Below are 27,884 nucleotides of genomic sequence, written 5' to 3' on the forward strand. Positions count from 1 at the left end.
CAAAAGAGTGGAAATCCTCTTTCACAAAGTATCTGGATTAGAGGAACAGGGCATGGCTCTCGGTACTTAATTAACCATTAAATTATTAAATTTATTTAATCACTTACTGTTTTATTTAATCTTGGGCATCTATTAAATAAATATTCAAACACAATGATAGAACCTTTCTAGTGTAAACTGAAAATTTTGTCTTGGATACCCTCAACATTTATTATATGGGTTGCTGATAGAACTCTGAACATTAGCTGGGTATGTTATTTTTTTCTGTCCCAGTTCATGTTCTAGAGCACAGAAAAAAATGGAATGTAGCTTTCCTATCAGTAATTATGTTACCCTTGACATACAATGGGGCTTACTCCCAGGAAAGTGTTCTTAGGATCGCACTGCTATTGTTGCAAACAAGCAAACAAGTTGTACAAGTAAAAGAGTTCCAGAAGTGACAACACTTGCCAAAAATACAACCACAGCTAGAACTTCTGAATGAACGTTTGGTTCGGTCTGCAAAACACACATAAGTTATTGCCAAAGATGTTCCCGCAACTTACATGAAGAAATCCAAGTTTGGCGCATTGGCAGGGCCACAATTTTCCAGGCACGTGCTGAGCTAACTGGATGCCTAGTGCAATTATGTACAAACACTAGTTTTATTTCTTAAATAAATTTCTGAGTCACTTAAAGTCAGCTTCCCTAAATGTCAGTGTGATTGATCACTTTGTCCCCCTTTTTGAATCCTTTCAACATCTACCTTGATTAGATTTGCTGTCTCCCAAGGACACTTCAGTCGCTCCCATTTGTCTGCTGCTGTTTTCACTTTCTAGCTCTAGCGCTGCTACCTTTGGCTACTCCTTTTTTACATTACAGCCTGCCTTCCTCTCAATGTATTGGCAACAGCCCAGTCATTGTATGTCTTATCTTTTAGTCTGTAAGCCTGAAAGAAGGGCCCGTATGTTATTTTAATTTATGTGCAGTGCCTACCAGTCGCAATGTGTCTTGAATTTTAATTGTAGTGAGCTGCTTTAGGAGACAACTTTGCATGAAAAGCAGAATTATTAATAATAACAATAATAACTATTTGCGCTACTGGGGAATTGCACTGGGAAGATTTGATCATGAATCTCCCAGCATCTTGCCTAGTACAATGCTGAGCCTTTAATGGCCTTTTGATCTGCAGACATTAATAGGTGATAATGCTTATCTCCGTGGCATGAAAAATTTCACCTACTGCTTTCCAAAATCAAGCTCTTGTTAAAAGCACAGAAGTAATCAAGTCCTATACCCCAAACCTAAGCATGATTATTTAGAAGCAAGTCCAACTCACTTCAACAAGGCTTACTCCAAAGTAAATGTGCACAGGACAGCAACACCAATATTTAGTGAATAGATAATGGATTTACTTTGATGGATTCTTTATAATGATCAGCTGGGTGGCTTTAAAGGGGGATTAGGCAAATTCATGGAGGAGAGGTCCATCAATGGCCACAAGCCCCAGTGACTTAAAGGGAGCCTCCATGTTCAGAGACAGTAAAGCGGAAAAAGTGCCAGGACCGCCTTCATGTGCCTTTCACAGAAGACATAAATTTAGCAACTGGAGTTGTTTTGTGCATAATGATGAAGGATGGAAAAATCATCACCTGTTGTTAGACAGAGGCACACTACTTGCAGAGGGGAAAGTGGCAAATACGTTTGCATAAATCACTCTCTTCCTTTCCTCTTCTTCCTTTTTTTCTTTGTGAACAGTTGGTAGTACCATGACACTGCTAGCATTTTCATATATGCATAATTACAAAGAACATGTGCTGTAATATACAAAAACCTACTCTTTACCTGGTTACATTCATTGTTCTTTCACATCAGATTATGCTACATATTCAGCATGAAATATCTAGAAGGCAACTAATCCAGACAGAGAATTTCAGCTGTCCCTATAATAGCTCTCTTTAGCTTGCAGCTGCCAGACCTTTTGGGCTGCTGAGGGAAACGTGCCTTGTCAAATGCAGGGAGATTGTGCCCCCTTCTCTCTTCGGAGCTTCTCTGTACTGCAACTAAAACAGGAGAGCCTTCTTTCCACTCTTGCCCCGTTTATAAAACCTAGTAAGAGAATTGTGCCTTTTGAAAGACCACAAAGAAAAAGTATCAGCCTTCATCTTCACCAAAAAAGGAATATCTTCAGCCTGCACCTTTAACAGGGTTTTTGCTTGTTGCTTAACATCACTGCCTTGGGTTGATTCTGTTGTTCTCATAATCTCATACGTGTGAGCAAAAGTCTCACACATTCCCTCTGCAATGGGCACAAAGTGCTATAGCAATTTTAGGAACCCAAGACAGGGTTAGCATCTTTTTAGCTGGCAGGCCTCTTGTGCCTTAGTAACACAATAGGCTGAAATTTAATAGGTAAAGCTTCCCTGTAACTACAGTGTGCCTAGGAAAACTACTTCCATTGTATTTTGGCCTATTGTGCCTCTGCCTAATTCCCAGCAGCTCTGGCAGGAGAAAAAGACAGCCTTACCTCAGTGGGACATTCTATGCTTTTGCACACACAAGGTTCAGTTCTTGACAGTTGGAAGGGGAGTTGGAAAATACCTTTCTCCATTTGAGGCTCTGGGGAGCTACTGCCATTCACATAAACAAATCTGTCTGTCTACTGCATTCATATCTTGCCCTTCTTCCAAGGAGCTCAGAGTGGCATAAATTGTACCCTCCTTCCTCATTTCATTCCCTGAAGTAGATAGACCAATAGTCTAGTTTATCATCAAGCAGCAGCTTCACATGTTCATGTGTAAGTTTATGCATTCAAATGCTTAAGGATCAAATTGAAATTAAAGAAAAATGTGTCTTGTTGCAACTTAGACCAACAGATTTATTTAGCTTTTATGTGCTACAAACAACTTCATCAGATGCATAAAATAGATTCTTAGTCAGCAGAATATGCACAAGCAGAAGGAGACAAAAAAAACCCTTGTGAAATGCAGATTGTGACATTTCTATGCAAAACTTAAAAGTACACGAACAAAAAAGACATATAATACCTTTTATTAAGACCAACACAAATAGCACAAACACTATGGAGTTGTCTAGAACTCATCAAGCTGGATGTAAGAAAAAAAGGAAAAGGGGAGATGATCAGTTCTGGAAACCTAGAAAGCCTGTACACTATTTTATGTCATTTTGGTTGATCTTTATAAAAGGAATGTAATGTTCTGTCAGATAAATAGTTTGAATTTTGTTTCTGTTGGTTAGTGTGGAGTTTTTGAAAATTTGTTGCTGTGGTTATTATTTTTGTTTTTGGGGGGAAGGGGGTTGGCAAAAAAAATTGAATCTCTAGGTAAGATAAGTATAGTGACAGTTCACACTGGCTGTAGTTGGTCATAAGAAGGTAACCAAATTATATTAAACAGTTTAACACTAGGGTGGATTGGTCATGAAGGCCATTGGGAAAGGCTATGAGTAGGCTGATGGCCTGGCTGGCTGCTTTCTCTGCAAGAGCCCCCCAGCCCTAAGTGCAGCAAGACCCTCGGAAACGGCAGCTCACCTCCCCTGACCAAGGTGAGTGGAAGCTGCTGCAGGCCAGTGATCCCAGCCCTGCCAGGGCAGGTAGAAACCAGTGCCCAGCACTGTGCAAAAAGGGTGTGAGCCATTACTGCTGGCCAGGGTCCCCTCATGAGATGCAGGCCGCCCCCTACTGCTGCAGGTCAGCAGCTCAGGTCATGTGAGGTGGGCATGCACCTGCTCTTCCTTCCTCTCCCTCTGTTGCGGGGACAGGGCCTTATTCCAGGGCCATTTCTGCCTCCCAATCTACTCCTGAACCAAGGCAGTGATAAGGAAGATGTTTGTTGATACAGAAGTACTTTTCACATTCAGACTCTAAAGCATTTCTGTACCTGTCTGCGTCCCATGTTTGCAGGGGTTTCATACCTGAAAGCTAGCAGAGCATGGGTTGTCCCAAACCATGACTGCAAAGCAGGCGAGTGCTTGGCCCAGCTGAGCTGCCGCTCGGCCAGTGTCTCAGCTGAGCCAGAGCTGGGTGCTCACCTCCTCCGCAGTTCTCCCAGGTGAGTGGAGCAGGGGTTGGCCTGATGCCATGCAGCTCAGTTGGACCGGCTCTCTCCTGCTCTGCAGCCCTCCTGGGCAAGCGGAGCAGGGGTTGGCCCAGCGCCATGGCTGTGAAGTAGGTGAGTGCCCAGGCCAGCTGGCTCAGCCCATGTTTCAGCTGAGCTGGGGCTGGACATGCATCTACTCCATACACACACACTGGCCATGCAGAGCAGGGGGCCCATCAGGTGTGGTGCACCTTCCTCCACAGCCCTCTTAGGCTGAGCGGGGAGTGGAAGTGCACCCCCTGCTGCCCCCATGGCTGGGCAGGGTGTGGGGGCTGACATTGCTGAGGGGAACCATGGCCCAGCTGGGGAGAGCGTGTACCTGCCCTGCGGCCTCCCATGGACAAGGTGAGAGGCTGGCATGTTGTTGTGGGGGGAGCGTGGGCTGTGGCCTGGCAGGGCCAGAGGTCGCCTGCCTCCCAGGCCAGGGTTGCTGGCCTGCCAAGCCTCCTGTTACTATGCATACTCAAAGTTTAAAAAAATGGTAGCACGCACTATGAAGCCCTGAAAGCCTGAAACTGAATGGAGGCTTCCAAGTGGGTCTGAAAGGAATTACAAGGCACCAAATCAAAACTGCCATGGACAGTGTGAAAAGAGCAGGTGCAAAGCCAAGTAAAGCGATCACCGCGACTGCTCAGAAATAGCACTTTAAACCATAAGCATGAAAGGGGCCAAACTAACCTATTGTTGATTTCTTAGTCAGCAGCTTCTCCCTGGAATCTCCCTTTGACTTTCATTTGGGGAAGAATGGTGACTTTCAGCTTAGCAAAAGAATGCCTTGAGAGACTGAAATATTCAGTCACAGGGGTCCGAAGATTGCTATTTCTTTCTCAAATTTGGGTCCATTTATTCTTTTGTGTGGATACCAACCTGCTTGTCTTATGTACAGAGAACAGTATTGCTGGCACATAATTACATGTATCATATTGAAGGATTTACAGGTGAATGAGCCGCTAACAGTGTTGTTTGAGGACTCACTCACTCATTATGAGTCTCCATGGTTCCCATGTGTGTAGCCAGGTCCTGTGACCAGATGTGATCCAAGAATTCCATGCTCAAAATTTAATGCCCACACATTCAGGTTCAATTGGGATTGGGGCCATGGTGTGCAGGGAAAGAAGTCATATGCACTCCCCTATGCCATTTTCCTGACCTGAAATGGTGCTGGGGAACCACTGTTCTGCACATTGGGGAAATGTACATGTAGCCCATCAATACATGTAAGTTTCCCCAGTGTACAAAAAGGAACTCTCAAAGGCCATTTGAGGTCACAAGAATGGTTGGAGGGAAGGCTTAATGCTCCTTCTCCCATACACCATGAGTCCCAGTCTGAACTGGGGTAACATCTCCGACAGGGTCTGTTTTTGCTGAAGAGTAACTGTTTTAGATTAGGGGGCAATCTGTAAGCAAGTAAAGGGCTACCAAACAAGGTCCGTGAGAGAAGAGTATCAATGTCCAAAATGACCTGTAAATCATCAATGATAAGTCAGAAGTGGTTTCAGTGTTTTATCACGTTCTTCTTTAGACCTTGCCTATGGTGGTCTTTTCTCATTATGAGTCTGGCCTTGTCAATCTTTGTTTCTTCAAGGTTGGATCCAGACTACATTTCTGCTAACGGAAGGAGTAATTTCCACTAATTCCTTCTTCAAGCTGTAGACCCTGTCCCTCAGGAGCAGCATTTCAGAAAGATCAGCAGGCTCCAGTAGGATGGGGGGAGGGACAGAACATTTGATTCATCCAACAAAAATGCCTTATATGAGCCCAAAACAGGATCCAATCCTCCTTGTATGGGCACTGTAGTTTTAAGAACACTTGGTGTAAATCTTTTAGGTGTTAAGTGCCTGTCTAAGAAACTAGAACAAATGATTGTAGGATTTGGCTGTAAAAAGTAGATCGCATGGCGTGCTCTAGGTATCTAGGAGCATAAAGTTATAGTTGGTGGTCAGTAGGTTTCTACTGCAAAGGATGGCTGGATCACCTGGGGTAAGTCAAGCCAGGTGGGTGGCTCACCTCCTTTTTGGGATTCCCTTAAGGGACCTGGGGGAACCTGAAGGGTATGTGCTGGATTGGACCATTGCAGTCTTCAGTCTGGGTGCCAGACCCACCCAAACAGGTGCTACACCCAAACAGGTGCTATACCTCCTGCCATCCTGCTGTGCTCAGTAGGCTGACTGGGGAGGGCATGCCATCAGATGGGCCATTTAATGCAGTAGATCAGTGCCCTATGCCTTGCCAACGCTCCAACGGCTGTAATCAATAAAGTTGTGGCCAATTTTCATCCAAGATCCATTTGTCTGCATGTTTATTGCCTGGTGCTCCAGACTCATAATAGCCAATGCAGCCGCAATGTTGGAGAGCTATGTCTCAGCCTCCTATGTGTAGTTAAACTTGTTTACAATGACAACAACCTTTTCTTTGTCGTTATCAACCATTGAATAGTCACTGTATGATGTATACTTTTGAGCTTTGCATAGAAATGTCACAATCTACATTTCACATTTTTTCCATTTCCACCTGCTTGTATGAATTATACTGACTAAGCATCCATATAACACATTTGATGAAGAGGGCTCTAGCCCATAGACATATATGCTGCAATAAATTTATTCATCTTTAAAACGTGGCAATAGTCCTTTTTGCCCCCTGCCCCCAACAAACTAAACCAGTTACCAAAAAGAAACTGACATTTAAGGCTAAGTTAAGACTTAGCCTCTGTAGGCTTACAAGGGGGAGGGCTCTCGTTACACTGAGCAGTGCTCATTTGCAGGCCAGTGCTGAAGGAGAAAGGAGAGCTAGGTGGGCAAGGCGACAAAACACAGAGACAACAGTGATGGAGCTGAAAGAGGCCACAACTTTATCGATTTACAGCTCATGGAGCATTGGTGATGCATAGGGCACAGATCTGAGCATCAGCTGGCCTGATGCTGACATCCATCAGCTGACATCCATGCCCCCTCAGACCCCTGCTGAGAGGGGGAACCATGAGATGACAGTGAGATGCCACATGGGCAGACACTCCTGTGTGGATCCCCTGCCATCTGGGAGTGAAGCAGACCCGACAGCCCCCAAGTCAGGCATGCACTAGCCATGCCTCACTCTCCAGACCCCTTAAGGGTCCCCATAATAGGGAAACCAAGCTTATGGGCCCTGTTTTTCCCCAAATGGATCCATTCCCAGTGCCCACACCACCTACTCCATTCTAAAGTTGTGATGAAAGGTGGGACTGGGTGGGATGCTAGGTACAACGCAAGTGCTGAGGAGCAGGGCCCACTTCCCCCAACAAGGACTGGTGGTGGACTTCAGAGGAGACCATGCCTCCCAGGTCTGCAGCCCTTTCCTCCCCCCCCCCCCACTTCCCAGGCCAGCCTATCTGACCGGCTGGCCTCAGCTCAGAGTCCCCAGTGGTGCTGGTTGCCCTGCAGAGGCTGCTGGGAGCCCCACTGCCCCTCCAAACATGGTGGCCACCAGGAGCCCTGCTTTCCTCCCCATGCATCCTGCAATCTGGTCACCCAGGTGAGTCTGGGGGCTGGTGTTTTTCCAAGTAAACATCCATAGATTAGGCTCTACATAACATTTTGTCCAATACAACTTTTAAAAAGAAGTATTTTCTGTAGGTACTTACCATTTTTTTATATTTGTGGGCTGCAATTTGAAGTTAGAGTAGATGTATACACGCCTCATCCCTGCGTGTGTCATTTGACTGATCCTATGTCAGATATATGGATGTGATATGTGAAAATATATTTACAAAATAATCTGTGATTCAGGCAGGACTTTTCTAAAAAACATCTCTTGGTAGCTTCTTTTTCTGCATGACTGAACTCTCCTCTCCCATTTGTTGCAAACACCAATTGAATTAAGCAGATATTCCTTGGGGAATGAGGTTTATAAGACAGGAAGAGTAAAAAGTTTTCCTAGCAAATAAATTACCTGCTTCTTCTTTGTTGAATTATTCACACTTTTCTCTGTAATGCAGTAATTATATCATAAGCTTCTGTCAAGGTAATGAGTGCATTATTTAATTTCTATCAGATACAGTGCAGTAATGAGCATTCAGTACACAATCCATACTTTAATAGATTTAAGCATTAACTGTAATTGATAGAAACCAATATGCTAAAATTACTTTGCACATGCTCTGTGATTTATTTTAAATAAATTGGATTTGGTTGTAGCTTTTTAAAAAGAAGCATCAACACAAAACCCTATGCAGTGGAATTAATTCAGTAGTAGAAGAAAACATATTAAATGCATCAATAACTATTATTGTATAAATTACATTGTAATTGTTTCCTGCACCTGAATTAGGATGTCTTGAGAAAATTTAGGCTAATAACTTGTCAATAGAGTTGCCAACAAACCAAGGGGGGAAAAACAGCCTGGCCTGCTCCCATGGCTTTAACATCAGCTAGACCTGAAGAAATCAGGAGGTGCAGTTTTTCATGACATTATCAGCTGCTGCTATCTTCAGATCCTGCTGATGCTGCTACAGGCATAGTTGCACAAGCTGGTTAAAAAGTTGGCAATCATATTTACTACTAAAAGTGCAATTCTGTAGCACTGACCAAAACAGAAAACAGTCACAATAGCCAGGATCTAAAAAAAAAGTGTAATTATTTAATGTGGTTAAGGTCTTGGGCTCCTGTTTCTTTGAACCCCAATCTTAATTCCACGCGGCAGGCTGTTTTTAAAAACTGAAGCAGTTTCCCTTAAGTTTTTTGGGAGGGATTGTGGTTCAGTGGTAGAGCATCTGCTTTGCATGAAGAAGGTTTTTTGTTATAGTGTATTATGGGAAGAATGGAGGGGGCCACCATCTGAGTCTCTCTCTGTACATATAATTGCTGTTATGTTTTTAAATGTATTTAAAATGTTTTAATTGTTTTATTTATACTATTGTAACCTGCCCTGAGCCCACTTGCGGGGAGGGCAGGCTAAAAATTGACTAAACAAACAAACAATCCCCAGTTAAAAGGATCAAGTAGTAGATAATGGAGATACTGGAGAGCCACTGCTACAGATCAGACGATACTAACCTTGATAGACCAATGATCTTGACAGTGCAAGGTGCCTTTATATGTTCATGTGGTTTTGAGACCCTGAATTTAAAAGTTTGTGCGTATGTGTCAAAATTACCACTTGGCATGCATAAGCTATTCAACATCCTCAGAATTTCTAATATTTATATTTACTTGCAGTACTTGTATACTGCTTTCCTGCACTGCTCAAAGTGGTTTACAATAAAACAAGTAAATTAAACTGATCAGAAGGCTAACATTGAAAACAATAACTCAAATATAATTAAAAGAAGTTAGGAAAAGCTGTCTAAACAATACAGCCACCTGAACTGGGTGCAAGAAGGGGCAGCACTTACTTGTAGCTCATTCCATAAGGATGGGCCACCACAGAAAATATTTTTGCCCTGACAGTCACAGATGTCAATTAACAGGGAAACATCAACAAACTTCATTATGTGGATCTTAAGGGCCATCTTGGCTCATATGGAGACAGGTATAAGTGACCCAGTAGCCACTGTGCAACTGCTACAGCATTATTGTCATCATATGGGTAGTTTGACACAATCATTAATAGATGGGCTGCAGCATTCTGGACCAGTTGCAGCTTCCGAGTTGTCCTCAGGGCCAACCGTATATAGAGCTCATTACAGTAGCATGGATCACTGTAGCCCAATCAGCTGCATTAAAAAATGGTGGAATTTTACTGGCCATACGTAGGTGAAAGAAGTACCCCTAACAGCAACACCACCCTGCTTCTCCATGGATAGAATCAGGTCTAGAAAGAACACTAATTTTTTTTTCTGAATCTATCAGCTTCAGTGGCAACCCATCTTACACAAGCAATGGAATCTCCACCAAGACTCCTAACTTTTCTGTTCAACATCATCTCTGTCTTATCTGGATTTCAGGTTGTTCATCCTTAGCCACTTGACCACAGCTTCAGCTGCCTCACAGTTCCCACTTATACAAAAACAATCTCATTTTCTATGCCCAACCTGGAAAACCCCAATAACATTAAATAGTTTGAAAACCCTGGATTCAAAAGTGAAACAAAAAATTTCTCAGTGCATACCTTTAAGAAAAACTATAGCACTGTATCCAACTAGCTTTTCAGCTGCAGGAGCTAAGTACCAAAAGGCTATACAGGGGATCTTAGAATCAGTATGGACAAAAGCCATTCTGGATGGGGTCTGTAATAAGGAAGAGAACTGGTTAAGGATACACCATAGTGATGATCCAGAATGGCTGCTAGTGAATTGAGAAGACCCTATTTCCAAAGTATAATTTTGTTTCAGTAGACACCACTATTGGAAAAGTAATGGTTTAATTTCTAGAATATTAATTTCCTTCTCCAAAAGATAGCTCAGTGATGGTAAATCAGCTAAACAAGTATAAACTGCAAGATAAAGCTTATGAACATTATTAATTAAACATTTGGATGCACTGAAATATCATGTAAACTACTGTCTTGGGTCATAAAATTCAGGGTGAAGAATTACATTGGCATTTTGATTCTTTAAAAATGCAAAGATATATCTAGATAACATCTCCAAATTCACATACCCCGAGTAATATGGTGGTACAAAGCAAGAGCACCTCATGATATATTATTGGAGAAGGCATTTCTTTTGACTGATGCACAGTGAGCATTATTCCACTGTCCCTGAGATCCATGGTCATGCAGCAAGATTTGGCAGGATTATCTATATGAACATCAGTCAATTAATGCCAAAGGTCTGTTTTCAACATCAGAAATCATGTGCAACAGATTACCACATTGTATAACAGGACATAGCCTTCTGGTTGCCTGAATAGAGACTACTGCATCAAGCTTCATTAAATAAAACTTAATATCTTTTGTTTATACTCCAATTATATATGCCCCACCCCCATCAACACGAGAATAATGACCTACATTTTCAACACTGGTGATTTATTGTGCACCATTCCCTAAACCACACTGGATGACAATTGGGGGAGATATTTCAGCGTTGGGCTGACTTTTAAGGGGAAGAAGCTGTCAAAATGTACTGAAATTCTGAAAACATGAAAGCCATTTGCAACTAAATGACTGCAAATAGGTGCTTCGTAACAACATGACATGTCCAGCAACTGTATTCTGCTGATAGTAGAGCCTTTCTTCCTGTGGGAGAGGCTCTTCTTCGCTCAGGATATAGAGTCTTTCTGCTGGAGGTAAGCTTTAGCAGAACAGTTAGTGGATATCACTCAGTTTAACTGCAAAAGCACTTTCTGGATAAACCCTGTGGCATTTCAAGGACTGGTGCCACAGGATCTGGTGTAAAAGATGCAGCATCCTCAATAAAGAATTACATAAGTAGGAAAACAGTCTGTGATGTCTTTGCAGTCTGCCATTTCACTCTCAGGAGATTTAAAATGTGAACTATATAACATTGTCCGAAATGGATAAACACACAAGAATAAGCTACAACTTTACAACTGATTCCAGGCCATAAAGCTACAACTGATTCCAGGCCATAAAATGTTCTCTACTAGCACTACTGAAGTATTGAAGTAGAGGGGGGAGACTTTACCGGGGGGAGAAGAGATAAATGTGAATTAATAAGCAGTCAGATTAATAGATTGACATATATACAGATATATATAGGTTAACAAACAGAACATAGAGAAAATAATTAATTATAAGGACTAAATATAAGGAGCGATTAACTAACAATATTTTCTTTTTTTTCTGACAAGTTTTGTACCAAACTGAATGTCTGAAGATATAGATGGGTCAAATTGATTGACTACGTGAGGAGAGATATATAGAACTATTATAAAAAGATAGAATGAGTAATATATATAGAGAATAAGTCAAATTGTTTGATATAAACGAATGTATGATCTATATGGTTTATGATATATAGAAATACCTGAAATTGAAAAATTGGGATAAATTGTTTATCTAAGATGGAAACAAAGGCTTACAGTTTGGGCATATAATGTTAAAAATAGTTAAGGATGTACTGCTTAGAATAATGGAGAATATATATTTGTTTTAGATAGAGGAAGCTAATAAAAGTAAGGGAAAGGGGACAAAGGGTTGGAAAGCTGTTGGAAGTCAACAAAAAGGGGGGGGGGGAAAGGGAGGGGGTTAGAGATGAAAAAATTGGGGAAAATTGAATGTAAATGTGGAAATAATGGAGTCTAACCCAATAAAAATTTTTCAAAAAAAAAAAAATGTTCTCTACTAGCCATGAGCTTATAACTGCAGGCATCTCCAAACAGCAATCGTGGGCCTGTTGTCTGCTTGGGACAACCGCCTTAAAAACTGACCCCAAAAGCTGCCTTTTATTTCTTTTTTTTCTGTTTGTTTTTTTTAATAGTAACTGTTGGCTGAGCCAGATGTTCTAGGATAAAAGTTAAAGAGAACCTATAGATTAATTGTTCACATTCAGACTGTACCGAACATTGTTAAAAGTTATAATCACAGAATCACAAAGTTGGAAGGGACTGTACAGACCTTCTGGTCCAACCTCCTGCCCAATGCAGGATGAGCCTAAAGCATCCAGCCTCTTCTTGAAAACTGCTAGGGAGCCACCTGCCTAGGCAGCTGATTCCACCTTTGAACTACTCTGACCGTGAAAAAGGTTTTCCTAATATCCAGCCAGTACCTTTCTGCATATAATTAAAGCCAATTGCTTCGAGTCCCATCCTCTGCTGCCAACTGGAACAGCTTCTTGCCCTCCTCCAAATGACAGCCTTTCAAATATTAGAGAGAGCAATTATGTCCCCCCTCAATCTCCTTTTCTCCAAACTAAACATTCCCAAGGCCCTCAGCTTTTCCATATAGGGCTCAATCTCCAGACCCCTGGTCGTTCTCGTCACTCTCTTCTGCACCCTCTCGATTTTGTCCACATCCTTTTTGTATTGAGGCCTCCAGAACTGCACACAGTACTCCAGGTGTGGCCTGACCAAAGCAGTATAGAGAGGGACCATGACCTCCTGTGATTTTGATGCAATGTCCCTTTTGATGCAACCCAAGACTGAGTTTGCCTTTTTTGCCACCACATCACACTGACTGCTCATATTTAGTTTAGAGTCCACTCTTACTCCAAGATCTCTTTTGCATACACTACTACCCAGAAGTGTATCCCCCATCTTGTATTTGTGCTTCACATTTTTGTGACCCAGATGTAATACTGTGCACTTATCTATGTTGAATTGTATCCTGTTCACAACCGCCCACTTCTCCAGAGTATTCAGGTCTTGTTGAATTTTAACTCTATCTTCTTGGGTGTTTGCCACTCCTCCCAATTTGGTATCTTCAGCAAATTTAATAAGTAGCCTGTTTACCCCTTCATCCAGATCATTGATAAAAATATTGAAAAGTACCAGGCCCAAAACTGAGCCCTGTGGCACCCCACTGGACACCTCCCTCCAATCTGATGAAACGCCATTGACCACCACGCTTCGGGTGCAGTCCTCTAACCAGTTCCCTATCCACCAAACTGTCCTATAGTCCAGTCCGCAGTTTTCCAGTTTACCCATTAGAATGTCATGGGGAACCTTATCAAAAGCTTTACTAAAATCCATGTAAATCACGTCGACAGAGTTCCCATAATCCAGTAAACTCATCACTTGATCAAAGAAGGAAACCAGGTTGATCTGACAAGATCTGTTGGGGACAAAACCATGTTGACTTCCCCGGATCACTGAGCAGTCCTTCAGATGCTTACAGATTGATCCCTTTAAAATCTCTTCTAATATCTTCCCAGCAACAGAAGTCAGACTGACTGGCCTGTAGTTTCCTGGGTCATCCTTCTTCCCTTTCTTAAAGATTGGGATAACATTTGCACTTCTCCAATCTTGTGGCACATCCCCAGTCCTCCAGGAGGCCTTGAAGATGCTGGACAGAGGCTCCACAAGTTATAATAATCCACTAGTTTTGCAATTTGTGTAAGCATCCAACCCACTAATGTTTAAAGCATCATTTAATTAATGCTTCCCAAATATCTGATCAAAACTTATGAATTGATCAACTTTTGTTTGTGCAACTGGATAACCTTACTCCAGAACCTCTCTCTAATTAACCCCTTTCCTCACTTCCCCATCTCCTTCTTCAGGCCACTTTCCCTTCTGATCCCTTCACTCAGCCCATTCTGCTCTGCAGCCGTCCTTCCACTTCCCTGTCCTTTACTTCTTTGCCTCCTTAGATTTCTTTCCAGTTCTAAGCTACTCCTTGTATGATAGTTTAATCCCTGTCAATCTATCATTTTTCCTTCCCTCAAATGAAGCTAGACTAAAAACTGCTTTGTTCCCTGAACAATTGAACATTCTGAGCCATTACACATGTCCATTACTAGATGTTTAATTTCTATACATGCTATATACATATTACTTAATTTCACACATTCATGCAAGCATACATATACTCTAATAGATCATATACTTAGAGAATGAAAAAGGAAACTGTTCACACTATATATGGCATGGGATTACAGTTAACTGATTAAGGAAGTGGTAGTAAATCCAGTTACATTTCATCACAGCCATTTGCTTCTTCCTCACTCTCTTACATTCAAGGAAAAGCTGTTAACTTTTAATTTTTTTTCTCTTGCCTCTAGATTCAGTTATCTGAATGTTAGCCCAGATCTCTTAGGGCTTTACTTTGTCTAAATGAACCATGCCAAGTGGTTAGTTCTACTTGCCAGGAAATTAATTAAATATTTAAAAATTATATGTATCACCTGGCCCTAGGATTATCTTGCATTCCAGATGTTCTTTAGAATTCTTTGACGTCTGTTTGAGCATACATGTGTATTCCTCTATCTCAGCAAGGAAACTCGTTGTGCATATGCTAAATATTTGATCATTGTGGTTTCCTTTGCCTCCTGGTTTATTAGGTATTATACGAATGTGATGTTTGCAGAAGAAAAAGGGAGTTCTTTGGACTAATCAGTTGGTACAACTGTCTTTGGTTCAGATGGAGTATGTATGAGTAACAAGCTTTGAGTATTAGCCTTCAGGCAAAACAGGTTTTTTCCCTCCTGCTGCATAAAGACATAGTATTTTTAACATGTTTGTGACACAAATTTGATTTATATATTTTGTTCAGCATATGGGGAAGAGGTTAATGATTTGTTCATTATACAGTTTGTAAATTCATAACTCTGGAACAGACCTCTTGAAATTTTCCCCCACTTCCATAACTTCTTCTTAAAAAGACTGAAGTTTTCCAAGCCAGTGCTATGAGTTGCAGCAATGAAAAATGTAGTATATGACTGGACTTACAAGCTCCATCACTGGTGCAAAGAGAAAGTCATCCTTCATACTGGTGCCAGGATCTATTCTAACCCAGCTATTGCAAGAAGGAGGTGGGAAGCAGTGTATGAGGGAAGAGATGGCTGTTACTTGTCTTCCTATTGCCCAGTCTCAACCTGGGCCTATAAGTATGTAACTCTGTACCATGCTCTTCCACTTTCTATGTCAGATAAACAGGTCAGTCCCAATGCAAAAGAATAAATGGACATAAATCCGACATTAAAAACCACAACACTCAAAAACCTGTGGGAGAACATTTTAGTCTTCCAGGACATTCCATTGTTATCCTACGAGTGGCAACCCTCAAACAGGTTTTTCAAGGGGAGGTTACAATGGGAGATTGCTGAACTTGAGTTCATTGTCTCACTACAGATGCTATTTTTTTAAAAAATTCTGTCCTTAGTCTAATCAGGTTGATTATATTTTATACTACACTTTTGCATTCCTGACTCCCTTCTTTGCAACACCACTCCCACCTTCTGACTGGGAAATAAAGGCTCAGGGATCTCCATTTCTGCTTGCATCCTACAAAGAGAGCTTGACTCTCAAAAACTGAGGGCTTTTTTTCAGCAGGAATGCGGTGGAACGGAGTTCTGGAACCTCTTGGAAATGGTCACATGACTGGTGGCCCCACCTCGATCTCCAGACAGAGGGGAGTTTAGATTGTCCTCTGCGCCGCTGAGTGGCACGGAGGACAATCTCAATTCCCCTCTGTCTGGAGATCAGGGGGCGGGGCCACCAGCCATGTGACCATTTTCTCCAAGAGCAACCCACTGAGTTCCACCACCTCTTTTCCCAGGAAAAAAAGCCCTGCAAAAACTTATACCTCAGAAATCTTGTTGGTCTTTAAGATGCTACTGTAGTAGAATCTGGGTCTTTTGCTGCAGACCCACCTGAAACTATTTGTACCATTTTATTCCTATGGGGGAAATTTCAAGGTGGCTAGGGCAAAATTGAATATTTCTTCTGCACTTCATATAGAAGGGGTGTCATTTTAACAGCTACAGGGCCAATTACTATATGTGGGCAACTGTATCTATCAGACCAGGCAGTTACAAAATCACTATACTTACTGGATTGAATAACCATAGTGTCACTTTCAAATTTTTAAAATCTGCCAACATGCCAAGATATTAGCTAAGTGATCACAAAAACAAAATTGAGAGATCTTAGAGGTCCAAAATTTCTATAAATTTTGAAGCCATGGGGGAGGAAAAAAAGTTTCCCTCTATTTTTTTCCAGAAAAAAACAGAAATTTGGAGGGAAATTGAACTATATGCAGTAGTTACTTCCTATCAAACCCAAACTTCTTTTACTGATTTGACAACATAAAGTACTTCATTTATAACTTAGTTAAAAATAAAATTGAACCACTGGGTACTTTGATGGCATTTAAAAGTATAAATGTCTCCATTTTCTATAAGAAAAATAGCAAGTATATATAATACTTGAGAAATAATTGCAAACTGCAGCACCCTATGCTACCATAGCACATAGATCTTTAATTTGTGCTATTTAAGAGGTAGGAAAAATAGACATTGAAGGAAGAAAACAAATTCTGTAGTAAACAAAGCAAATTGTATTATTGGGACAGAAACTATCTCACATAAAAAATTGCCCCCTCCAAAAATATTGTTCCATTTTGTTCCCTGGGTCATCACATTTCTAGAAGATCTGCATATTTTCCTATGTAGGAAGCTGACTAAACCTACGTTTGGGCAATCCTTAGGAGCAGAAAATTATTGATACTTACTGTTACTGTTAGAAAAGTTGAACCATAGTAAATAAATAGGGTTGGGTCAATGCTGCAACTTCATAGAAAAACAATTTTTCATTAGCTGCTTTTTCTGCAGCAAAGAATGGGCTGCCTCTTCTGCTATACATTGCATGAATGGAGGCTATTTATAATAAGGGGGATGATTCATGCTAACTTGCCATCTTCACTGCAGCTTCTGTGCCACATGATTTTCTGTTCTAAATAATCAATGACATTCATGAGTGGCATTTTAGGGTACAAGAGGCCGCAGAGGGAGGGAAAACTAATGAAAAGTTACTTCCATCAAATTGTGATATCAACATGGATCCAACCCACAGATCTGAGATTCCTTATTGATTGGGATAATCAACCATATCCAACATTCTATTTTTCTCAATTCCTACACTACTTATGTATAATAGCGCATGATTCATTTATTAACTTTAAATATTCATCCTCCTCTTCCTCTTCATCATTATAATCGGAGGGCAGGTCTGGATGAGAAATTTACAGTGCAGTCCTAAACAGAGTTATACCCTTTCTAAGTCCATTGAAATCCATGGGCTTAGAAGGGTTTAACTCTGATTAAGATGGCACTGATATTTACATGAACTAATGCAGTGGCTTCTTTTAAAGGCTCCATCTATTCTGATTTTTACAAAATGTAAAAGTGTAATTTTTTTTCTTATTATCCTGAAGATAGAGCCGATCTCTTGTTTGCTCATTTCAGTAGAAAGTTTAGGAGGAAATGAATCACCAATATATGCTTAATGTACTTTAAATGTTTCAAATTTTGTTCACTCATTGTTAAGCTTAACAGAAATTAAGATTTTTATGACTTTTGGCATAGGTAATATTAAATTTGATGTAAGTTTTAATGTATTCCCCAATGTCTGCAGTGACTTTACCATACTGTTAAATTAGAGGGCATGGCAATATATTTATGTATATTTTTTTATTTTGAATGGTCAAACCACCTCAGTGAAGAATTTTGTTATCTTTAAATGGGAAGCTCTATCTGAATTGGATGTTTCTTCATTTTATTAACCATGATAGAATTCAGATATATAGAATATTGAACCCATTTCTTTTGTAGCTGTTTTCATTTATATACATTTAATTAGAAGAAATGAAGAAGAACACTTCTGTGGTGTGTGTGCAAGCCTAAAAATAATCCAAACATTTGTACTGTGAGCCCTAACACCAGATAAATTGTGTTCTTGTAATAGACAGTCATATTCTGAATTTCAGCACTTAGAGCTTAAGCACCATGGAGAGTTCACAGCAGTAAAAAGCACATCTGGCTTTTACCACGTTTGCTTATTCTGCATCCAGATTTTGAACTCAGTAGTTCTTCTATGTGTAAATGACATATAGGGCAGTTACCATAATTTGAGAGATATTAATGTACTGTCACATTAAAACACAGAAGATGCACAGTTGCCAATTTAAAAAAAAAATCAAATTTGCCGGCAGCTTACTGAATGTTTTTAGAAAGATAAAAAAATCTAGCAAAGAGTTTGCCTTCCCCCTTTTAAGACTTCTCACTCTCAACACGGAGAGTCACAGAAGATTTTTGTTTGAAATTACCGAAGTGAAGCCTTGGTACCTAAACTGCTGTGAAGCCACGGAATCTTCACAAACTGTCTAACTGCTAGTTAGGAACAAACATTCTGGATGAGGATTCTAAGAGTCAAAAGAGGCTGGTTGCTGTTGTTTGAAAGGACTACGGAGAGGCAACAACAATCTATGTAATTCAGAATTTTCATCTGAAATGGACACAAATAATAACAAAAATAAGAAATAAAGACCAAAAATCGAAACAGTCCTATTTTTAACGCGAGACCTGAAGCATGGCATACTATCATTAAAACAGTGATCTCTGTGAAACCTAATGAATGAATGCAATAGTGTTCTCCATTGAAACAGAGGAATGTAGGATGCATTTCCACAATTATTAGTAAGCATAGGTTGTAATGTTCTGAGAGTGCATTTGCTTGGTCTGTGATGGCTCCTGAATTCCAACTCTGTTTGCAGCACATACATCCTTATGAAATTTTCTCACAGCCAAAAATGAAAAGCTTGAAAATTATCCTGTGGCTTCAGGCTTAAAAATATAGATTGACATAAAAGGAGTCACTCCATTGCTGACTCCTTAATGAGCCTGTAAAGTCCATCCTACATTTATTGATGGCTGATTCTGAAAGATGGAGAAGAAAAATGTGCAGGAGCAGCAGCTTTTACACAATATTGTTTCTCATATTTGCTGTTACAGGTCAATTGTGGTTGCAAGGACATTTTTATGAGAACACAGCCAAAAGCTCGAGTTCAGGTGTCTGTTGCGAAGAGGGCAGAAGAGCTGTATATGCCCAAAACATTGAAAGTCAAGGAGTGAGTATGATGTTATATGAATGCCCCAAAATCACAGAGCAACTAATGTCTAAAATTGTCCTGAAAGTGATGCAAAGCTTTTTAATGTTGCAAGATTCTTCTTCAGAGTTGATGCTGAGCTGATATATCATTAAAGCGATTAAAAAAACAACGACAAGAAGATTGGAGAAGGCTTTCATGGCCGGAGAACCCGGAAAATCTGCAAAAACAAACAAGAAGATTCTAAGTAGAGTAACTGGTACACTAATAGCTCATAAGCAGGGCTTTTTTCTGGGAAAAGAGGTAGTGGAACTCAGTGGGTTGCCCTCAGAGAAAATGGTCACATGGCTGGTGGCCCCGCCCCCTGATCTCCAGACAGAGGGGAGTTTAGATTGCCCTCTGTGCCACTGAGCGGCACAGAGGGCAATCTAAACTCCCCTCTGCCTGGAGATCAGGGGGCGGGGCCACCAGCCATGTGACCATTTTCAAGAGGTTCCGGAACTCCATTCCCCCACGTTCCCCCTGAAAAAAAGCCCTGCTCATAAGTCTTGTAGCTCAAAACTTCAAGCATTTTCATAAGTAAATATAGGCCTGATTCTATCTTTACTTCTGTTTGGATTACAAGGAACTCTTCTAAAAAACAATAGTACTGCTACTGGTGAAATAAATGGGAGGTTTAAATACCTGCAATTTTGATATGTATCCCACTATACTGCTCAGTTAAGTTTGAAGCCTTCCTCCCGCTTAAGCAGTTTATTCTCTCATGGAAGAGTCACATAAGTTGGAGGAAGACTCTTTAGGATGGAAGAAGGCTTCAAACTTTGCTGAGTGGTGTGGCAGGATACATTCCATTACTACTAGCCTATTTTACAGGGCTGTATTAGCCTTGACTTGGATAGCTGAGGAGAGCCTGATCTCATCAGATCTCAGATGCTTAAACAGGATAGGCCTTGTATTGTCGAAGGCTTTCACGGCCGGAGAACGATGGTTGTTGTGGGTTTTCCGGACTGTATTGCCGTGGTCTTGGCATTGTAGTTCCTGATGCAAAAGAACCTCCTCAGGATACAGTGAAGCCTCCCGCCATTAGCATTCCACACCCTGGGAAACTCTTACAGGATGACTCAGCTCAACCCCACCCCTCCTGAGTAGATACAAATGACCTGCCAACATCTTTTCCACACTGTGACACTGAGAGATCTCGGTCTTTTGGTGCTACACCTCTGAAGATGCCAGCCACAGCTGCTGGCGAAACGTCAGGAACTACAATGCCAAGACCACGGCAATACAGCCTGGAAAACCCACAACAACCAGGATAGGCCTTGGTTAGTAATTGGATGAGAGACCTCCACCAAAGACGAGGGTTGCAGAGGAAGGCAATGGCGAGCCTGTAAAGAAAATGGTTCTTCTGTTCAAACTGTAGCCATGTTAAAATCTTTGGTTCAGGAGAAAGGCCTGGGAAAGTTTACAGAGCTTGCTAGCAGCTTCAGTACACAGCGACAGATAAGAGTTAGCTCTTTAGCAGAGCCTCCATGGCACAGATTTCAACCAAGTAACATTCCTGAGTACTAAATGTTTCTCGCACCTGTGTGAAAGGGGTTGGGACCAAAGCTGCAGATTGGTTTCACTTCTGCCCACTCACGTAATGCTGTGACAAAAGGCAAGAATCTGAGCAAAATAGGGATTAACATTCGGATTACGAAAGAACTGTTGCTCCAATTTATGCATAAACAAATTTGCCACAGGGGGTGCTGCCATGCAGCCCATGGCTACACCCTTTACTTGTAGGTAAAATTGATTGTCAAACTTAAAATAATTATTTTCTAGAATAAGCTCAACTAGGAACACCCAAAAATGAGTCAGAGGATGTTGTTCAGGGCGTCGATTTAAAGTTTCCTCTACCACTAAACGTGCTTCCTCATGAGGAATACTGGTATATAATGAGGAGACATCCATTGTAATTAATACTGCCTCCTGTGGAAGAAGGAATCCTTCAAACTGAGAAATGACATCTTTTGTGTCATGTAATGCTAGCAACAGTGACATCAATTCTTGGGGTTTTGATTGGCTAACAGGCCCCTTTACCCATAAAATAGGTTGCAACGGTTAGAGGCTAAGAGAGAGAAGTTAGTCTCTCTTTGCAAAGATGGTTACTCCATTGCAACCATCTCCTTGGCTGCTGTTATGGATCTAACACCTAAGGTCCTGCTTGTCTCTATGCTAGAGACTCTGAGGTAATTTGCAACTGTGCCTAATTTGTGTTTGCCTTCTGGACCTACTGTGCTATCTGTAGTTAGAGTTTATGTGCTAAGATTTTGTTCTTTTTATCCCCACAGTCTGTCTTGTCTTCTTGAATATCTTTGTACCTTAAATAAATAATTATATATTTTATTTTGTGTGGTTCTTGACTCTGAAACCTCAAAGGCTAAAACCGGTGTCTTGACCCTGAACCAACTGCCAGGTAAAACTTTGCTGTGAAACTCTGCTTGCAAGTCACCCTTGCAAGGGAGACCTTCTGTTTAGTTCCCTGACAGGCTGGGAAGTTTGTCCTTTTTCTCCTGGGCCTTGGAATAGACAAATGGACTGGTGGCAGCTGTTGAGACTAATGTGAGAGCACTCTCTCACTGGCAGTTTTGTAAAATCTTGTTTAACAAAGACCCGGAGCTGTGTGTGTGTTCCCCACCTCCATGGCCCTGGGCAAAAGTGGCAGAATCCTGCCATCTTTGACAAAGCCACTTCCGTTAGTGTTTTGCCCTGAGAACTCCACTAGGAGTTGCCATAAGTTAACTATGACTTGAGGACAGGATTTCATTTAATTTTTTGTGAGAATTATCTAGGTCAGATCTATATACTCATCAGAATAAGATGAAAGAGTGGGCTGGAGATGAGAGAGAGCTTTTTTCAATTTACAGAAGAAAACACTCAAAATGTCTTTATTTTCATTCCAATATTCTATACCACTTTTCTTCCACATTGGGGACTCAAATTGGCTAACCAAGTAAAATACACAATGCATATTTTAAAATGAGATATATAAACAGGCCCCCAGAAAAGTGATCTTTCACCTGCAGCCTGAACTGGTACCAGCACAGGAAAATCATGCTTCATTTTGCTACAGGTAGAGGTTCATCTTCTGGCCATGGATTTCATCCAAATAACCATGAATGGAGCGGAGGCTTCAGAATGATCAATTCTCCCTTTCTACTCTACCCCTGAGAGCCTGAAATATCACTCCCAAGGGTCAGGTCCTTTGAAGGGAATGATTTTTAAAAAGAAGAAAAATGTAAATATTTCAGGATCCATAAAGAGGTATAGGATGGGTATATGAGTATAGGTATAGAAAGGTGGGGTATGGGTATAATGTGTATCTCTAGTGTATTTATTGATATTTTTAAATATCATGGTAATATGTGATGAGACCAATATATAAACACTATATTTCTCTGGGAATGAAACAGTTGCAAGCACCACAAATTTCCAAATTATTTAATCAATACTTTGTCCTGAGAGACTTTCTTTAAAATTGTATTGTCGAAGGCTTTCACGGCCGGAGAACGATGGTTGTTGTGGGTTTTCCGGGCTGTATTGCCGTGGTCTTGCCAAGACCACGGCAATACAGCCCGGAAAACCCACAACAACCATCGTTTCTTTAAAATTATTTAGAAAAAGGAAAATCCAAAAAGTGTATGTCAGTGAACAGAGGACATCAGATCTAAAGAATGCATTTTTATAAAGTAACACTTTGTTTTAAATATGTCCATGATTGTTTTAAAGAACCCAGCCTTATCAAATAAATCAGACTAGACAGAACTATGGATTTAGACTTCCTTTGTGAGAGGTTTATGCTTTAGACCTACAACTGGTATTTATTGTCTGCAGCCATAATTTATGTTTGATCTGAAAGAAACAAGGCATTAATCACTGACTGCTATCATTTTAGATGGTGTTTAGATGACTATATTATAGTTCTTGTTATCTGTAGCACTTACTAATGGCTTTAATGGGTGTTAAGTCATCCTGAAGGGCGGTATATAAATCAAATGTTGTTGTTATTTTTATAATTATAATTACATATCAAGCCAGATTTTATCTATACCAACTATGTAATTTATCTAAGTATCAAACAGAAGTGTTTTCCCTATCCATACTACAGTTTAAAATGATGTGGGTCCCCCCTTCACACCTCAGATGTTTATAAATCTTCCTAGGGTTTGACAAGGTGAGTCAACTTTTGTTTTCTTAATAGGGATGTTGAGAACTTCCTGGCAAATATCTTGGGCAGGCAAATCTACCATTTCCAACAGCTGCAATTAGATTTGTGCTGAGTCCCTGAACTCCTCACCTAGGCATCAAACCGTGTTGCAGCTGTGCAGTTGCTGAGATTGCTACGTTTTGTTTCTTTATGATCTACGGCCTTCCTTGGCACATGCACCTTTGTAGTTTCTCCAGGCTATCCTTTTTTTTCCTACCAAAAAAGACAGCACTTGAAAGCAGCCAATTGCAGCAGCACTTACTCATCATCATACAAAGGAGAGAAAGCACAAAGTAGTATTTTCCCAGGGCCTTCAGTCCTTCTCCAATGAAACTTGGATTGTGCAACAGTTTTTTGCCTATGATTGGGCTGCTTGCTTGTAAAATGTTCTTTTTTCATGGTTTGGTGCTTTTTGCTGAGTTGTTAATTTTGACATTAATATATAAAGCCATTGGAAAAAAATAGAAACAGTTGTGTTGGGGAGGCATAAACTCTAACTATGATGGAACTTTGTGAAACAATGCCTGCGCACACAAAAAGATCAGTATGTCATTACCATCACTATTGCTAAGGACATGAATGAACCGCAAATAGTAGAATTTTTTTAACTAGGTAGTTCATGAGGGATTAATATGCCTGAATGTGATACTCACTGTGTGTATGTTGCTGCCCAGCGCTGAGTGGGCAGCGGGAGGCGGGGGAGAGCAGTGGCAAGGAAGACACGTACAAGCAAAATGGGGTTAACAAGGCCACAACTTTATTAAAAATTACAAGGGTAGGAGCATTGGCCGCATAGGGATCGGATCCCTCATCGCCTGGCCCACCCACCAGGCGATGCCCTCCAGCCCCTGCAGGCCGCCCTGCGGAGGGGAAAACCAAGGGATGGCAGTTGGCGGGGTCAATCGGGTGTACACCCCTTATTGACCCCCCTGCCACCTGGGAGTGAGGCTTTCTGGCAGGCCCCCGAGCTGAGCCTGCCCCCTGACCTCACCCCCTGAACCCCTTATGGGGGTCCCCATAAATGGGGGTTAGATGTGGCCGCTAGGCCCATCTCCCCCCCGGGGGATCAGATCCCAATGCCACCCCGCCCAAAGTTGTGACAAGAGAAATCAAACCAGAATAATACAGCAACAGGAATGCACATCATACAGGGAGCGGTGGGTGGGAGATCGGCAGCAAAGGTGCGAATGCCGGGCCCCCCTCGGCTGCTTCCTTAAATAGGCCGCGGGCGGACTGGAGGGAAACCTGGCCTCCCCAGGTCCGACCCGTGTCCAGCCCCCGCCCCCAGCCGCGCTGATTGGCTGGGGGCGGTTCAAACTGATAGGCTGGGAAGGTGAAGCAGCCAAGGGAGAAGATGGCGGCCGCCCGGCCTTCCCCCGGCCCCCCGCTGCCCGCGCGGACAGCAAACCGGCCGCCAGGTAAGTCTGAGGTCGTTGCTTTTATTATTATTATTTGCTGCAGCAGTGTGCAATGATAGTATGGCGGGAAAACCTGATGGGAATGAGTGTCTCAAGCAACTGAGCATCCCGTTGATAAATTGGCTCCCTGAGTGTGACCGGTAATTATCACATGAGCTAGGGTTGCCAGCTCCAGGTTGGGAAATTCCTGGAGATTTTGGGAGTGGAGCTTGGAGAGGGCAGGGTTTGGGGAGATAAGGAATATCAGCAGGGTAAAATGCCATACAGTCCATATTTCAAAGTAGCCATTTTCTCCAGGGGAACAGATCTGTATGGCCTGGAGATCAGTTGTAATTCCAGGAGATCTCCAGCCACCACCTGGAGGCTGGCAACCCTAACATGAGCTGAACAAGCAAGTGCTTGTGTGTCCTTAGTTACTTACTGATCATTTGGCTTGTGGTCTACTCCATTTGTTGCATGCTTTGAAACTGTACCATTTAGCTCCATTTCCCTATTTTTGTTGGTAATAAAACATTTATTACCATTTTGCTGCAACTTGACTTCCCAAATAAATACTGCAGATTTAAACTTCTGTGTAAGGGTGTGCAATTCAGTATATCTGATTAAAAATAATCAATATTATGATATACTGCTTGGATAAACTGCTATTACTGGCCCTGATTAATCCCCCAAAAATATTCAGAAGAAACTGGGACCAACATTTTAAAGGTTGCAACAGCTTTTGTACTCACTTTTGAAGATTTCACAGGTGGAGGGAGGGGGAGGAGGCAACTCTTACAGGCAAGTGGAATCGCATGTTAGGGAGAGCTGAGCTGTCTTTCCAATCACCATAATTCTCTCATTTGGCCAATGAGAGAATCCTCCTCCTCCTCCTTTTATTTTCCTGGGAAAGCTGCAAAGCAAGTAAAACCGAGCTGCTCCAACCAGTGGCCAAACCAGAGAAATGTTTGGAGTGTGTGCCTTCTGCTGCCAGGTTTTTCAGCCACCAGTTGCAGTGAGTAGGTAGCACATGGCCTCAGCTGCAGGCTCCAGCCAGGCCTGGAGGAACTGCCCTGGGAGCAGCTCTCCACAGCAGCAGTGGTGCTTCCCCCCACCTGCCTTTTATAGGCCCTTGCGGTGGTGGGGGATGCCTTTTAGAAGCCCCTGGGCCTCTTGAATTGGGCACCAATTTATTAACTGTGGCTCCCAAGAAGTCAAGTGCATCTGGCTCCCAGCAGGTGACCAGGGCACAGGGACAGCCCACACAGCTTGTGCAGCAGCAGCTCACCCCCACTGATGCAGAGCCTCTGCAGCCCAGAAAAAAAGAGGGGGGGCACCTGGCTTCTCAGGTCAGCCTGGGGGCAGCCAGCTTGGACAGGGGAAGGCTGCACCCTCTATGGCCTGTTCAGGGCATTGGAGTGCTTACTGAAAGGGTTGAGCAGCTGAGTACCTCTGGGCCCAGGGCAGCAGTGAAGGCTGCAGCCTCTGGACTTGTCAAAGTCCCCTCAGGCAGTGGGTAGCAGTGCTAGGGGGTGCTGTAGTGAGGAGATCGCTGGCAGGTCTACTTCCCACCCACCAGCTTCTCTCACAACCTGGAGTGGGGCAGGAAGAGGCCAGCAAAGAAGCTGAGTCATAGATCCCACAAATCCTGGAGGCCTTGCAACATGAGGATGACTCAGAAAACAAGAGAACAACTGCTGAGCCCTCTTCAGATGGGGAGGAAAGAAATCTGGCGGAGGATTATTGGAGGCCTGATGTTTGTGGCCTACCTGGGGGGGAACCGTATGGTGAAGAGCTGACAGAAAGCAAAAAAGCTCTGGGCCCAGAACAGCGTGGGTGGAGGAAGCCCAGAGGGATACTGAGTCTGGCTTTGCCATGTAAATGGATGATGAGCATCCCACCCTGGAGTTCGCATGGCCTGCAAGGTCTACAATCAGATCCTTGATGAGTTTTATGTGAACGTTTTCTTCTTACAGCCCAAGAATGGGAGATGTGGCCCTCCCTCTAAGAAGGATAAGAAGGGGTCCCAGGGGGAGGAAGTTGAGCATACCTTTGCCAACTGGCTGGAAGACTACACAGTTTTCATGAGGGTGGTGCAGTCTGCCTACTTGGAACAGAGTTGGCACCTCTCCAACCACTTGGCATCTTGCAGGCATGAACTCTCATGGGGAACAGTGTGGCCATACAGTACAATGAGGCATTCTGCAAATGGGAGTCTCACAATGCTAGGACATGCTGGAACTTCATCAGCCACAAGCTTTGGCCATAAGCTTGTGGCTGGCAGGAGGCCTGGAAACCTGGGGACAAGCCGCAGGTCCACTTTGATACTGCAGGGGGTGCTGGCTTCAGAATCTACCTCTGGAGTCAGTGGTATGGTTGGAGATAGGTAGCGGCATGAACACATTCTGCGGGATCTTACCTGTGGCATTCTGTGGGATCTTACCTATCTTGAGCTTTTCCATGTCCTGGTGGTTGTGGTCATTTGACTGAAGCAACTCAGAGACAAGCCAGTCTAGTTCTGGTGCAACAACCGGTAGTCATCCAGGTCTTGAACAGGCTGGACTTGGCTTGCTTGTCTGCTAACATCTTGTTTTCAACATGCCACATAGCAGGGACGTATAACGACATCACGAATGCCTTGTCTCACTTCTAGATGGACAGATTCTTTGCCCTCATCCTGGAGGCTCACTGGGATCTGGACCCCTTCCCACAGGACCT

Source organism: Eublepharis macularius, chromosome 6 (assembly GCF_028583425.1).
Source record: "Eublepharis macularius isolate TG4126 chromosome 6, MPM_Emac_v1.0, whole genome shotgun sequence".
NCBI lineage: Eukaryota > Metazoa > Chordata > Lepidosauria > Squamata > Eublepharidae > Eublepharis > Eublepharis macularius.